The sequence below is a fragment of the Nuphar pumila genome, chromosome 10 (genome assembly GCF_984573655.1).
Source record: "Nuphar pumila chromosome 10, dmNupPumi1.hap1.1, whole genome shotgun sequence".
Classification (NCBI taxonomy): Eukaryota; Viridiplantae; Streptophyta; class Magnoliopsida; order Nymphaeales; family Nymphaeaceae; genus Nuphar; species Nuphar pumila.
Window position 1 is genome coordinate 81,263,548 of NC_143258.1, and position 6,126 is coordinate 81,269,673.

The following is a 6,126-nucleotide window of genomic DNA, read 5'->3' on the forward strand; positions in this document are numbered from 1 at the left end:
GCTCCATGTGAAATTCAACTCCTGAGAAATGAACTATGTTAACTCGATGTAAACTAACTCGTTGGATCTGCACTTTCACTTCCTAACCTTTAAAAAAAAAAAGTAACAACTCAAAACTGGTCACATGTAGAGGTGGGCCACAAGCTAATGAGATCAAAATATAATTGCAGTAAAGGCAACAAGCTAATGAGATCAAAATCTAATTGCAGCTCAGTTTGTTTAATTTCAGATACAATCAAGCCATATCTAATCATGCCAACATCAGAACTGAATCTGAACAGTTTTTTTTTTCTTTTTAATGGCCAAGCTTTGACGATATATACCCCCATGAGATTTCGAACCTGAGACCCTTTTGGTTATGAAAGTGCAACAAAACCATCCAATTATCTCATTCAACCTTCTTAGATCTCTAAAACAACATATCCAATAATCGGGCCTGAGCACTTATCTAGGTTCTTGAGTCCCCAAAATGAAACATGTCTCTCAAATGCTGCCCCTCGCATCGCTTATGTGCCATGCACATCAACAACATTTTTTATAAGTAACTGAACATAGCAGCGAGTTTCAAAATCACCAACATGCTTAGGGATTTTCAGGAGAGAATCACAGTTATGTTTAGTGGTACTCCTAATTTTGAAAGTCACTTTTTTTAGCAAATTTTGAGAGAAAATCCAAATGATCCATGACTAAGAGAGGCAAAATCTCTTCCTCCAATCCTCTCGAACCAGATGGCAAGAACATTTGTAAAATCAAAAGAGAATTCACAAGAAATTTAGAAAAAATTGAAAGGCATTGAGACCCTCTTTGCTTTCATTAGCCTCAATGACTCATTATATTTGTTTTGATGCATTGAACCCTTATTTGTACTAGTGGGAGCATCATTTTCTAAATAAGTTATATTTTCTTTTTCTAATTAGGTTGGGATCTACCAACGGGGGGGCTCCAACCATCTAGCAGGAGCAGTTTATGCAAGTCATCATGCATGGGACGTTGCAAGTTCAAACCCCTCTGGTATATGGGTTGTTGAATAACTGCTTCATAGTTTGAACATGCTAAAAAAATGTTTGTAAAATTAAGGGAGGGGTCCTAATTCCCCAATTCTATTATGAAAAAAAAATGGGTTGGGATCTTGCTACTATTTACAAAGGAGATTTTTTTCTCAATTAAGTAACATATATATTCAAATTGCACAAGTCCACATCTATATAAAGCTCATTGACTACATCAATTTTGCGAGGTATGAGTACCACAAAGACGAGGACACCCGCGTGTGTGTGTGTGTGTGTGTGTGTGTATATATATATATATATAACAAAAAATGTACCTATTATATATAATTTTATGATAATATATGAGTTTATTTGTGGATTCTCACTAGGTTCATGATATAATTTGGATATATACATATAGATTTATTAAGTAAACAAATAAAGTTGGTTGTGCGAGGTATGAGTACCACAAAGACTCGTAGATAATCGATTCTAAGGGTCATCTGTGAGATCTGAGCCTGATTCGGATCTGAAAGCAGATCTGCTCATCAAGTCGGATACAGTATTGGGTCAAGCATGATCCAACCCATACCCGACCTATTTCCATGCCCACTTACTAGGGGGTCATTGTTTTGGATCTACGCGGACCTTCTGTTAGTATCTGACTCTTTATTTCTAAGGTGCAGATACTTAAAGTACGATTTGAAAGTGTTTCTTATCTGATTTGGATTGTATATTTTAGATTATTCTCATATTCAAGACGGTGTTATTTAAATTGAATCGTGTTCAGGTTCCCATCTATTGTGATCCATTTGCACTTTTTACATGTTGAAACCTCGATTTTAATTAGTCTTTTTACTAGATGGGTTATTTTCATACATATTTTAGATCTGGATTCAACTAGGGGTGGACATCGAGCCAGTCTGGCCTAGCTCAACTCAGAGCCCAACCCAGTCCCGGTTTGGCCCAAGATCTATCAGGCTGGGATTGGGTTCACGTCTGTTGGGACCTTTGTAACCTGTTAATTATTGGGTTGAGCTGGGGCCGGACTCCATTAAGGAGCTACTTTACCCCTACCTGGCACCCAGTTCATTTACTAATCCGGCTTGTCGAGCTTCAGGCTATGGTGGCAGCCCAAACTCATCCATCTCGGATCGGGCACTCAACCTAATGTCCGCCCTAAATTCAACCCTACAAATAGGGCTGATAAACAAGCTCGAACTTTTTGAGCTTGGCTCATTCTCTTGTGGCCACACAAGCCGAGTTCGAGCTCATAATCAACCCGAGTTAAACAAGCTGAGTTGGAGCTAACTTGTTTGAAGAAAAATACATTGTCTTTTGAAGCTGAAAAAATAGGATTACAAAAAAAATACATGTAAAATCTTTCTCAAATATATTTCTTACTACCTAACAAGCTTATCAGGATGGGCTTTTTTCTTTGGACTATCTTCTCAAAAGTAAAAGAAATAATTAAAAAAAAAAAACTGAATTTGGATCAGTCATGATTCGGCCCATATCCGATCCATTTCACTTTTTTTTTTTCTATTTGCCCTATCATCCTCTTAACCCTTACCTCCCAAACGAAAGAGGTCCGAACCTCCCGCGCCGTCGCCAACCCCACCATGGCCGCCCTCCCACCGCCACCTCCGGCAAACTCTAAAACTGCCGGCGTGGAGCCGGAAAACCACCGATCAGACCTCCTGGAAACGGCCGAGCTCCTCCGCCGGAGCACCACCCTGGGATTGACGCGGCAGTTGCACGCGCGCCTCGTGAAGGCGGGGCTCTCGGAGAACCGGTTCGCCCAGAACCGGCTCACCGCCTCCTGCGCCCAATCCGATTTACGGTACGCAGTCGAGGTCTTCTCCCGGTCCGAGAGCCCCAGCGGATTCATGCGCAACACTGTCGTCCGAGCCCTCGCCGAGTCCGAGTCGCCCGGCGAGGCCGTCCGGTTCTACGGCGGGACCCACGCCCTCGGCCTCCCGGCCAACCGCTACACCTTCCCGGCGCTGCTCAAGGCGTGCTCCCGCCTCCTCGGATTGGAGGAGGGCCGCCAGGCCCACTGCCACGTCGTCAAGTGGGGCCTGCAGCCCGACGTCCATGTCAGCAACACACTCGTCCACCTTTATGCCTGCTGCGGCTGCTTGGGTGACGCGCGCAAGGTGTTTGACGAAATGCCTCAGAGAACCGTCGTCTCGTGGAACGCCTTGATCTCTGGCTATGCGCAGAACGGGATGTCCTCGGAGGCACTTGCAACATTCCGAGCGATGCAGATTGAGGGTACCGAGCCGAATGAGGTGACGATTATGGGACTCTTGTCTGCATGTGCCCATGCGGGTGCCCTTGAGCTGGGGAAGTGGGTGCATGCTTATATTCGGCGACGGGGACTCGGAGTGAGAATTGCTGTTGCAACCGCACTCATAGACATGTACTCCAAGTGTGGGTGCATAGAGAGGGCCGTGGAGGTTTTCAAGGGCATACCGGATAAGAATATTGTGTGTTACACCGCGATGATCAATGGTTTGGCTGTTAACGGCCATGGGGAAAGTGCAGTTGCACTCTTTGATAGGATGGTGAAGGCTGGTATCGAGCCCGATGAGATCTCACTGATTAGTGTTCTTTGTGCTTGTAGCCATAGTGGGTTGGTCGAGTCTGGGCAACGGTACTTCCGTGATCTTCAGAAGAGATACGGTGTCGCGCCTCAGGTAGAGCATTATGGGTGTATGGTTGATCTCTTGGGCCGGTCCGGCAGCCTCGAAGAAGCATATGAATTGGTGAAGAACATGCCATTTGAGCCCAATGCTGTTATTTGGCGAACTTTGCTTGGTGCATGCAAAGTGCATAAGAATGTTGAGTTGGGGGAGTTGGTGCTCAAGCAGGTCATGGCATTGGAGCCTTACCACCACGGTGACTATGTTCTTCTTTCAAACATATATGCAGCAGCAGGGAGATGGGAGGATGTGGCTAAGATCAGGAGAGTGATGAATGGCAGGGGAATTGTTAAGACCCCGGGATGCAGTATGATAGAAGTCGACAACAAAATACATTCTTTTATTGTGAAAGACAAATCACATCGACACTCGGAGGAGATCTACAAGATGCTAGATCAAATGGCAAAAAGGTTGAGATCAGCCGGGTATGTACCGAACACATCATTGGTATTGATCGATATGGATGAGGAAGAAAAAGAGAACTCATTGAATTACCATAGTGAGAAGGTGGCACTTGCATTTGGGCTCATTAAGACCAGTCCTGGAACGCTGCTTCGCATAGTGAAGAATCTGCGAGTTTGTGATGATTGTCACTCTGCAATGAAGCTTCTGTCTGTTCTTTATGAACGAGAAATTACAGTTCGGGATCGAAACCGGTTTCACCATTTTAAGGGAGGAATTTGTTCATGTGGAGACTATTGGTGAAATGAGTCTTTGAAGGCTCTTTCTAATCCCATGGAGTTGCTGTAGAGTTGGGTGATTTCTTTGTTAAATGACCAAAACTCGCCTTGCTAGTGTTTGTTAGTGACCACTCACTAGGGCAGGCTTGGGTGATGAATGCAACATGACCAAGTTCACAAGCTTAGACATTGTGCCAGCCTACAATTCTAATGGTGTTATTGGGTACTGTATGAAACCTGATCAAGATCATGAACTTTTCTGGAATTGTTAAGAGATCATGAACTTGCTAATGTTTCATGTGATGTTAAAGTAACATACCCAAAATCCAAACTAATTTGTTAACATGTACCAAGTATCCATCAGTAACATGGCCAGAAACATCTAGTATGAGAACTCAATCATGCTTAGATCTTGTTAGACATGTCTTACGCAGTGCTACTACAATACAAGTCTAATGGTGCTTATGAAAATTCCCCTGCTTGTGACTACATGCTTCTGTGGAACATTGGTGTAAACCTGAGGAAGAGACTGAAGAACCATGCCAGTTCCTCGAGTAAATTTGCTGGTTGCTTGCTGGATCAGAAGTGCAGTTCACTTGCACAGCGAGCTCTGCATGAAGTAGGAATTCTTGTGCAGGAATTAGGTGCTCAAGTTTGTTATTTATAATCTGTAAATCACTATGGATTGAATATGATGATTGGAAACTTAAGTTGTGGAACTGCATGAGAACGAACCTGGCAAGCCCTTAGATTCATCAGTGGCAGTTTTTTTGGATGAATATGATTTTTTTTTTATGATCATCAGTATACGGATCACTTGTTTCTGCATTCTAGTGAATATATTCTCTTACCACTGTAACCTCCTTGTTCCCTTTTTTGTTTTGGATAGTCAAGCCTGTTGATAGCCCCTATTAGGGTTCAAGTCAATCGCTAGCCTTTGAATCATGGTTCCTGGTCTAGATTAAATTGCATGCACCAATAATACTACGCATTCCATGTATCTTCACTAACATAACAAAAAGGACCTTAGTTGTTTAGGCATAATATGCTGATATGTAGGGCTGAAAATGGGTAGTTAAGGTTCGTGACTTATCTGAACCATATCCATTTTTAAGAACATGGATGATTGCACTAGCATCCATATAAAAATGGGTATGATGAATGTGAGATGCGGCACCCGGCTGGATATGGTATCTGCATGTATCCAACTCACATGTTTATATTATAGAAGAATTATACCTTCGGGCTGCACAATGAGCTGAGCCTGAAATGAGAAGCTTGGGCTTGGCTGGATTTGATCATTTGCTTAAACTGGTTGAGCGCAAAACCTAAGCTTAATTTTTAAATTGTTTAGAGCCTCTCATGGTAATTTTTGGTGCACTAGTTAGGTAATTCTCTTATTCAAGAGATGACAGATCCAAGTCACATCCCAATCGCTCTTCAAGCTTGGCTCGTATGCACCCGTAATACTTATGCAACGTATCATATGGTTTGGCCTAGATCAACACGAAAGCGGATATCTAAAGTTTACTCGATCCAAAAATATTTTTGCTAATCTTATATGGACGCAGATGTGGACTGACACCAAAACGACCCATATCAGATACGTTTTCAGCCCTGCTGAATGACCAGCAAATCATTGTTATAATGAATGAAAAAACTCAAAGTAGTTAAAACATCAGCAAAATCCTAATTTTATTCCTTCAATTAGAGTTGCACATAGTAGTAGGGCCATTAAAGATTGATAAA

The 6,126-nt window shown here is 42.8% G+C and overlaps 1 pseudogene; it reads left to right on the forward strand.

The window, feature by feature from the left end:
- Window positions 1–2,611: 2,611 nt before the first annotated feature.
- LOC149827018 (pentatricopeptide repeat-containing protein At4g21065 pseudogene) lies at window positions 2,612–4,402 on the forward strand (annotated as a pseudogene).
- The last annotated feature ends 1,724 nt before the right edge of the window (window positions 4,403–6,126 follow it).